The 10,521-nt window shown below is 40.9% G+C and overlaps 1 protein-coding gene and 1 long non-coding RNA gene across 5 annotated transcripts in view; both read left to right on the top strand.

Moving 5' to 3' along the window:
• Positions 1-4,094, top strand: part of bsnb (bassoon (presynaptic cytomatrix protein) b) — a 64,605-nt gene extending 60,511 nt beyond the window's left edge. For all 4 annotated transcript variants that reach the window (XM_034083045.1, XM_034083043.1, XM_034083047.2 and 1 more), the window contains one exon: positions 767-4,094. The gene's annotated coding sequence lies outside the window, so the exon portion shown is untranslated. The remainder of the gene's footprint in view (positions 1-766) is intronic.
• Positions 4,095-9,329: 5,235 nt separating this feature from the next.
• Positions 9,330-10,309, top strand: LOC139433861 (uncharacterized). The gene is made up of 3 exons (XR_011643266.1): positions 9,330-9,827; positions 10,048-10,078; positions 10,252-10,309. It is a non-coding gene; the product is annotated as an uncharacterized lncRNA (long non-coding RNA).
• The last annotated feature ends 212 nt before the right edge of the window (positions 10,310-10,521 follow it).

Raw genomic sequence — 10,521 nt, forward strand, 5'->3', positions numbered from 1 at the left:
CACACACACACACACACACACACACACACACACACACACACACACACACACACACACACACACACACACACACACACACACACACACACACACACACACACACACACACACACACACACACACACACACACACACTCACTGACTCATGGTAAGCATCACTCTTTAGATGGTAGAATAAGCTTACGGACTAATTCTGCTCAATGAAGCAGAACTACAGCAGCAAAATAAAACAGTTTTCCATGCACTTTATGTAGTGCCTGTCCAAGCACGCAATGTGATGAAGGTTTTGCTCATTCTTGTGAAGGTCTATCAATCAGCCGCTATGTCGACACACAGTAGCTGTATCAATTCATCTGTTTTTGGCCAGTCTCAGGATTTAGTAGGGTAGTGTGGAGATAAACCCGACTCAGTGCTTCTTTGAGCAGGAGGCCAGCCTGCTCAGCCCTGTGGATTACTGCCAGTGCCAATACCAGCCAGGCTGTGATTGGCTGGAACGTCACAGGAAGTAATCAAGAGTAGGCCTGCAGAGCTGTAACCTAAACATTAAAGAAGGTTGTGGTGGTCTATGAAAGTTGTGTTACACTGTGTAGTGAGCAAGTCCAAAACATGCAGATTTTTTTAATATATATATTTATATTTCTTTGATTTATATTGGTTGAGTCTACTTTGCAGCATGATTGTGTGTGTCCATCAGGTCTGAAGAATGTTGTATTGTGAAATTAATTAATGTTTGCTAACCTTCGCATATTCACTGTTTTTATTTCAGGATGACGAGAACAGTCAATAATGAGGATATGGAGAAGAGAGGGGGAAGGGGGACTCGTGGTCTGCTTCCCCCTCTCTTCTCTTAGAGAAAGTCTCCTGGGATTTCTGTGACAGTGAAAGGCCCGTTAACTGAGGCACCTGGATATCATGGGAGAGATTCAGCGTATTTGGTCGTGCATGGCTCTAAAAAAACGTTCAATAAAGGAAGCCCCACAGCGCCCTCCACGGGAATGTTGATGGAACACCACTCATGTCTGAGGAGTACACATCTGGCAAGGATATATGATTTTTTTATTGACTTCTTCACAGCCTCTTCATGCAAAACAAAGTGAAAAAAACACATTTTCATAGGTTTTCCTCGTATCAAAGATACCGATCTTAACCCACAACAATGACACCACATACCTGGAGTAGACGAGGTGTATCACGGCAATGACAACCAACTTAATGACTCCACTACAATTCTTGAATGCTTGGTTTCTCGGATCTCTGCAGTACATTCCAGTATAGGGAATTTGACCCTTTCTTTGAATGTGTTTTTATTTCTCCTCCTCTTGTTTTGATGTCTACAGAATGCATTGTGTAAATGTGGACATGAGAATGCACACACAAAGATTTGAAAAAAGAAAAAAAGAAGTCCATATCAATACGTTTTCAACACCTGAGAGATGCCACTAGTCATCAGCTGTAGGTTTTTAGGGAAGGAAGTACTACCAGTGTGCCCACAAGTGTGAGATTCACACAGATGAGAGGACCAAACGAGAGAGTGGCCACGGCTTTTAATTAGCCATCGCAAAGCCATCTTTATAGTCAGCACCAGAGCCAACTATAATTATCCGGGGCTGACTATGAAAAGGATAAAGCCCCAGATGGGACTTTATCTTTTTTATTGATTTGTCTCATCTTTTAGTTTCTTTTAATATTTGCCTGATATTCACTGAATGGAAGAGCCTTATTCAGTACATTTTTTTACTTGTATACCTCATATGTTTTAAAATGTCCATGTCATCATGCATTTCTTTTTACACAACTGTATACTATTGTATGTACATAAAACAAATAAGAGTTCTAATTATGTAATTTTTTTGTGTATTTATGGAATCACTCTCCAGTGAATTTTTTGTTCTGTGTTTTTCTTTGGTAAAACTTTATATTTTTCACTTTTTGTTGGTTTTAAGCTGTTTTCTTGCATCAAATAATTTGCTTGTTGATTTTAAAAGCAATAGCATGCAGAAAATGGTATATAGCACAATTGTGTAAATGTTGTTTGAATTAGTGATGGGAAATATCAAACACTTCTGTCGATAAATAGCCGTAATACAATTTGTCAAAGGGTTTACAACCACAGTACCATGTCCACAGGTGCATGTTATGTGGTGCAGACGCATAAGAGCATGCAGGCAGGTACGAACACACTCACACAGACACTCTCTCTATCTCTTGCAAACATATATGCACAGACACTTTGCACATCACACACTTTGCACCATAGTTACACTTAAGAGCCAAGGTTAATTGTGTTCTCCACCAAATAGACCTGCTAATATCCTGCTTAATAAAGAGGTTACCAATTCACCAACAAGGTGATCTCACTAACTAGCTGGGCCCACTGCCTCTATTTCTGCAAACAAACAGCAGACACACAGAATGACACACACACACACACACACACACACACACACACACACACACACACACACACACACACACACACACACACACACACACACACACAAACACGCACACGCATACAGATAATAGAGAGGATGAAAGCAATTATCAATTCAAATGTTCTATGCAATGACTCATTTTGAACCTGGAAGTGATTCTGCCTAAAGCAGTTTATTATCATTACTCTATTCACAAGAAAACAACAAAAGTATGAACAAAAATAGTCAAAAAAAAGAAAGAAAAAATGGTCATGAAAATGTTTTTACTTAACAACTTGTCTGTATGAATTTGAATTTTGAACTAGAATTGTTTTTATTTTCGTGGCATGTTTTGACCCCTCATTCCCCACACAGGGGACTTGTTGCCAAAGGGTAAACTGTGTAGACTGTCGGTTTTGAATGTCCACCATCATGTTGCTTTGAAGCATGGGTTTGCTTGGCTTTGTCTGGCTGTTTGTAAGCCCTCATTCAGTTTTTGTGTGTTTTGGCTGACATGGGCTCCTCAGTGTTTGGCTTGCAGTGACTGTCTGTGCTGCTATAAAACTGTGATACAGATGGCCAGCACTTCTCATTAATAATTGTCAATGTACATATTGGGTGTCAGTATAATCTGTGGGGTGAATGGAATGCTTCTAATGGATATTTCATTGTTGATTAAATCACTCAGCAGCCAAGCCATTGGAAAGGTGCATGATTAGATCTTATATTCTTGGAAGTGTACCTGAATTAAAAAAAGGTAAGGCATGATTACACCAAGGTTTGCCTAACGAACCTTGACTTTCACAGGCCAACGTAGAGAATATTGATGAGTAAAATGTTCAGCCAGTCACTCACCAATCAGGGCATGTCATTTTGAAAGCACAAGCCTGACTGGAAGCATTAGTTGCTCAATGAAATGCAGAAATATGGAGGTTACATAACAGTGCCTCCAACTGAACAGTGTAAGATCTAAATCAAAGCAAGAGGTGGAAATGCTATCTGGCAGATATTAGGTGCACGAGACAAAACAGCCTTTAGTGCAGCCGTCTGATTGACTGACACACATTCTTACTGTAAATACAAAATCATTCTTCTGTACAGCTTTTGAGTTCTGAGTACGGCTGTCATGTGCATCCCCATGCCGTATTTGCTGCCAACTTTTGTGTATAAAAAGAATATTTATTACCACAATAATGAGGATGATGATGAAACTAATGATAATAATGATTATTATTGCATAAGCATAGTGTATGTGGCTGACTTGTATTGACTGTTTACAACAGTGGAACAAAACGTGTGTTCAGAAACATATTCAGTCTGTGTATAGTTTCTATACATATTGTGTTTGTAGAACAAGAAAAAGGACCCTCCTCAGCATTTGCAGAGCAGAATGCCTTTGAAAGGCATCAGGAGGTCTTCGATTAAATGGATATGATCTGCAAGGTGATGAGGGTAAAGGGATGCAGTGAAAAAAAATGAAACAAAAAATCTGGAAAATGTCATTCACTGTTGTAAGTGCAATGGGCAAAATGTCAGTCGTGTATCCATTGTGAAACCTTGTGTTCTATTCAGTGTATTCCTGTAAACAGATAGAGTAAATTTTGGTGCATCATGTCAAGTAATGTGATTAATGAAAATATTGACCCTGCAATTTCCAAACAGAGAGAAGAATAAAAAGAAAAGGAATATATTGTGGTTATTGTCTTCAGTCTTTGTGTGTGCGTGCGCACGTGTGTCACCTTTTTGTGTGTCACCTTTTTCCTTGCAGTGCTGATAGCGACACTGGGTAAGTTGTACATAGCTCTGCTGCAGACTGAAGAGAGATCAAGAGTAAACATTTGAATTCAACAAGACTGTTCAGATAAGACCAGGATTTATTCGCTGAAGCAGTGATGACTTATACTATAGTGGGTGGGAGGGGAGCAGGAGCAGCGAGAGGGGAAGTTGCCAATGCAAAGAGATTGAGATGTTAGTGTGTCAGATTTGTGACTGAGTGTTACGTCCCCACTAAGGTCTAGGGGACCTGGAGACAATAACATACAACCAATACAAATGAGGGAGTCAGCGTAACAGTTGACAAAAGGTTTATTTTGTGTAAACCCAGAACCGAACAGACATATAACTGGAACACTCTGTTGGTGAGGAGGAGGAGGAGTCAAAGGATTGTGCCAAACAAAATAAACAAGCATAACAAAACCAGGCCTATCTCTACATCTACCCTTCGAAACCAAAACTCAAACAAAAAAACCCTCACTAACTAAACTACAAAGAAGTTGACAAAACGTTGGGATACGTATTGTAACCCTTGTATATTAGCACAGGCGGAGCCCTCTACTGGACTCTATGGGTACTACCTTACCCTGCGAGCATTCTCCCACTGAGACTTCTATAGACGTAGCCGGCCTTGGGCGGGCCTACCTGAATGCGCGCGCATCACACCGTATAAAAGGAGGCCTCGCCTCCTGACATCATCCTACACCTCTCTTCAGCGAGCGGAATAGGACAGACAGTGCCCTGAGTAGAGGGCTCCGCCTGTGCTAATACAACAAGGGTTACAATACGTAACCCAACGTTATATCTCTCACAGGCTCCGACCTCTACTGGACTCTATGGGTACAGTGGGTGGAGCCCCGATATATACGTGCACTGTCGTCCAACAACAACATTCCACCCTACTGCCCCTGACCGGCTTTTCTGGTCAGCAGCTGCTGCCCCACATTCTCCTTCTACATCTACATGCTACCACTGGCTCAGATAATGAAAAACAACAACATAAGTTACCATAGCTATGCATATGACACACAAATCTACGTAACAATTTCACCAGGAGACTATGCTCAAATTCAAACACTGAGTAAGTGCATTGAACAAATCAATGACTGGATGTGTCAGAACTTTCTCCAATTAAACAAAGATAAAACTGAGATAATGGTTTTTGGAGCAAAGTCAGAACGTATGCAATGTTCAAAACAACAGATAAAGCCAGAAATCTAGGTGTAGTCATGGACTCTGACCTGAGTTTCAACAGTCACATTAAAACAGTTACTAAATCAGCCTACTATCACCTAAAGCAGGGGTGGGGAACCTTTTTCCTCTCAAGGGCCATTTCAATTTTTACAATATCCTCCGAGGGCCATATACAAGTTATTGACCTCTGCTTAAAAATACTAAAATCACAGATTCATTTCGCCTTTCTTTCATGCTGTGCAAAGAAAAAACAACCTTTTAATCCAGATATTTTACCATGACTCGCGCACGCATGCATGCACGTGCACGGTTGTGGCATGACCACCAAAACAGAAATATATGGACACAAGATGTGTGCAAAAGTATTTAGTTTCCTATCCATGTGGACATGATTTAAGTGTGGGGGGGGGAGCTAACCTCCTCTAGGGGGGGCATGCTCCCCCGGGAAGATTTTTTTTTAAAAGTTGAAGCAGATTTATTTTTCTTTATGGATATTTTACAAATCACTCCTCTTTCAAACTGTGTTCTTGATTATTAATAACAACTTTCTTTTACTGTCATATAGTATTTTATACCTGTTTACTTTATTCTCTCATTTTTTTATAACTATAATGATCATATAAAGATGCCTTTACCTCACTGGTTGGAGAAAAAGCTTCTTATATTCGTTAGCATAGCTAGCTAACCAGATGCTAATAACAACAAAGTTATTGACTGTATGATCAGTATGACAGATGAACAGATCGCCACTGGGCTTTCAACTAAAGACACAGCCACGCAAAAACTGCGGCATGTGTACGGCTCCTTATGGGTACTGCAATTTCTGGAAGTGCCGGAGTGACGTTCTGGTGCTCTCCGTCAGAACTACACCCCTGTCAGACGAGACATGAGAGGCTTCTCAATACTCAAATTTCCCCTCCTCGACTCCTCGACTCCTCGGTCCTCCGGTAGTGACCCGGAAATGAATTTCAACGCGCCATTTTGAAGGACGTCTCATTTCTCTAAATGCACACCGAGGACCGAGGATCGAGCGTCGAGGAGGCTCTCTGGAGGAGCTATAACCGAGGATACACGGATGGTTCCTCCACGGCTCCTCCGCGGATGCATTTCCGGGAACGGTGGAGGCGTGACGCACGGCCGGACTTATCTCAGCCAATGACAGCTCTGCATGCATCCCCTGGATATTATTTTAGAAACTGCTCTCATCGCAACGCGATGTTTACAGTGAGAACAGCTGTGAGGCCCTGCAGAAAGCAGAGCAGTGTGTAAAATAAATATCACTCAGTATAACAGACCTACTCTCTTTATTTGCTTTAGTTTAGTAGATATATACAAACAAAGAGTCGATATTTTTCTAAAACCATTTAGTGCTTCACATAATAAAATACACAACGGCTGTAGCCTGATTATGCTTTAGGAGCTGTAGGTGTGTGTGGTACAGTGTGTGTGTGTGTGTGTGTGTGTGTGTGTGTGTGTGTGTGTGTGTGTGTGTGTGTGTGTAGTGCTGCGTACCGGCCAGCGGAACCGGTACTGGACTTGTAAAAAGTTTCGGTTCAAGTCCGGTTAAAACCGGAACGTCAGGAACCGGTACTTGGACTCGCAAAAAAACTAGCACTTACGTATATTCTGGTGTCTGTGGTTATTTAAACATTCCCTGATAAACGTTATTCAGCGTTAACAAATGAGTGCTAATCCCAGTGTGCTCAGTGTACAACATCACATGTCATTTCACCTTCGATTCACGGTTTGAAAACGTAGCATTTCGCCACATGCTAATGCTAACCGGAAGTGAATAATTTTCAGAATAAAAGTATTAAGTTAATAGTTAGTGAACTTCCGGTTTTTTCAGAATAAAACTGATTTAAATTAAATAGTGTATTTAATTCAAAATTACGCCATATCAACATTGATTTTAATTTCTAACAGTATGTACATCACTATGTATGTAGTATGTACTGTATAATGTACACATGTAGAGTTGTAGTAAAGACAGTACAGTACACTCTGACTGTACAGTCACTACAGTGTAGCCTATACTGTATAGTAGGTGTGTAACAGTGTAATGCGTATAGTCTACTCTACCTTTCAGCAAAGCTTTAGGGATTTAGGCTCAGTCAGCTCAGGGACTGTTTGGTTACTTTAGTTTGGTAAATGAAATACATGTTTGAACTTTGTAGTAGTTCACTGTAGTTGCTGTCATAAGTCATTTGTAGACTAAGTGGCAAAAAGTGTTTTTTTACATTTGTACTTTGTAGAGAAATGTAGATACAAGTTAGATGGGAGCGCAATAAACCTGATGAGTTTGAATTTGAGTTGATTATTGTTGATTATTGTTAATTTAAATTGATAATTAGCTCACAATAAGTTCACTTTAGTTACTCACACAACTTGACACAAGACATGGGTTCAGGTCCGGACTTATAAGTCCGGACCTGAACCTGAACCTCTGGACTTGAGTCCGGACCTGAACCTGAATGTGAGTCCAGGTACGCAGCACTATGTGTGTGTGTGTGTGTGTGTGTGTGTGTGTGTGTGTGTGTGTGTGTGTGTGTGTGTGTGTGTGTGTGTGTGTGTGTGTGTGTGTGTGTGTGTGTGTGTGTGTGTGTGTGTGTGTGTGTGTGTGTGTGTGTGTGTGTGTGTGTGGTACAGTGTGTAGGTGTGTCCTGTACAGTGTGTAGGTGTGTGTGTGGTACAGTGTGTGCGCAGATGCGGCGGACAGACAGGTCTTAGTTGGTTTGGTGTCCTCTGCTTACTTTTAATACTTGCAAATACAACTTTTGGCCCGTAATTTCAATTCCCCATTTCAGCGACCAGAGAGAGGGGGGGGATATATCCAGTCTCTGATTGTGTTACGTTATTATGAGAGTGCTCTCATACTTTAAATTGCATATATTTATATAAATATATTTGTGTGTGTGTGTCCGCATCTGTAGCCTGTTATTGTCTCATTATACCGCACTCTCAATTAATTCAAGGTAAATATGTGGGGGAACAATGTTCAGCTGATCTAACAGAGATTATAAAATATGACAAAACACTCGACAGCTGATGCAGCTGTTGCCACGTAATAATGAACGGACGTCGCTTTAATATGACCGCTCAGAGGAGAGGAGTTCTCATTTCTTTAAACGTCTGCTGCTTCCCCTCCTCTCTCCTCGGTTCCCCTCCTCGGTCCTCCGCTCGCATCTCCTGTGGGCGGGACTAAGTCTCGAGGAGGGGAGTCGAGGAGGGGAGTCGAGGAGGGGAAATTTGAGTATTGAGAAGCCTCTATATAGAGAGGCGAAGTCACGCCCATCTACTTCCGGCCCATGGGACCCCGGAAGCGAAAAATGTACATTGAATTCAATGGAGAGAGAACACGTATCTTTTGATCCCGTTTGAATTGTGCCACGAACTACACATATGATGTTTGTCAATCTTAAAGTAATCTTAAATTCCATGTCAAAAAAGTCACATTTTGTCGTAAAACTGTTGAAATATAAGACTATGGAAAATACGCGACTACAAAGACTACAAATCCCAAATCCCATTCTGGCTCGCGTAAGTGATGTCACAGGGGATAATTCTCCAAGTGGTTGCGACTCGTAATTAAAGCGAAGAAGAAGAAGAAGAAGAAGAAGAAGAAGAAGAAGAAGAAGAAGAAGAAGAAGAAGAAGAAGAAGAAGAAGAAGAAGAAGAAGAAGAAGAAGAAGAAGAAGAAGAAGAAGAAGAAGAAGAAGAAGAAGAAGAAGAAGAAGAAGAAGAAGATCTCATAACTGATTTATTCCCTCCAATAAATAAGAGATTTCTAAAAATAAATTCACTTTTACAAGATGCATGTGTGCTTTGTACCAGGTTGTAATCACATAAGTGATCAAACCACTTGCTCGTTCTATCGATTGCCGTCTGATGAAAGGACCAGGAGTCGCTGGATTAGACATATCAGGTAATACACATGTTGTGCATGGAACATATAGTCAAGTTAGCTACCTAGCTAGTAGCGACGAGTAGCGAGCACGTTAGTTAGCATTACATTACTTAGCCTTGTCATTTTTAGTAGCCTTACCATGAAGTTATTATTTTATTACATGAAGTAAGAGTAAGAGTAGTCATGATGGTAAGTATTTCGTGAAACATTTGAAGAGTAGCCTACTGCGCCATCCACCGGGTGCTATGGAAGCAGTCAGGGAGAGTCGAAGGCAGGCAGGGAGCTTTGCATGACAGATTCTTCTGGACGTGTTTCATTGTGATGACAGTAAGGGTGAGTCAATCTGTTTGTTGGAAAGACAGTAGTTGAGTGATTACTGAGAGAAAATTATTAGAAGGGATAATTATTCAAAGTGTTGTTACTTTAAAGTGTTGTTACTGACCTTTTTCTCTTTTATTTCCTTTCCCTCACCTGTAACTGCTGAGACCCTGAGGAACATGCACACTGGACTGACCTGCTCTGGCAACCTGATTTCCACTGTACGTAATAGTATTTGGTTATGGTATATTATTTATATACATCAAAGGCACAATGCACCCCCCAGAGACACACATGTATTGAGTGTGATATTGTGCATAGGTCAAGTGAAATCATCTTTACACACTAGAAAACTGTAGGAGCGGCAACTTGTTTTGAAATTGAATTTTTAATATCCGAAAATGAAGTTGATATGTTTTCTTTATTCTTCTCTCTTCCCAGCTCCATCCATCACCGTGCTCTGTTCCTGCAGGTCCTGCTTGCTAATCATTATGCTCATATGTTTTTACACAATTACAAATAAAGTCAATGTATTGTATGACATGAAGTTGTGCTTCATTCGGAGTCAATAATACATTCATTCTGCCTTCATCCATTCTGCCTTCAACTGCACAATGACTGTGGACTGCACCGACATCCATGTAGCTGCCCCCAGTAAGATGAACCAAGCAAAGAGGGTCACTATCATGCCCAAGGACATCCAGCTGGCCCGCCGCATCCGCGGAGAGAGGGCTTAAACTGACCTGAGACCAGCACACCCAAACACAACGGCTCTTTTAAGAGCCACCTACAGTTTCAAAGAGTTGCAATCCTACGTTATTATAATGATTAAACTGGTTCATGTATCACTTAGTTTACTGAACCGTGATGAATGAAAGAAATTAGTGATGTAGTGGTTTACTGAAGTTACAAAGA

The sequence above is a fragment of the Pseudochaenichthys georgianus genome, chromosome 5 (genome assembly GCF_902827115.2).
Source record: "Pseudochaenichthys georgianus chromosome 5, fPseGeo1.2, whole genome shotgun sequence".
Taxonomy (NCBI): Eukaryota; Metazoa; Chordata; class Actinopteri; order Perciformes; family Channichthyidae; genus Pseudochaenichthys; species Pseudochaenichthys georgianus.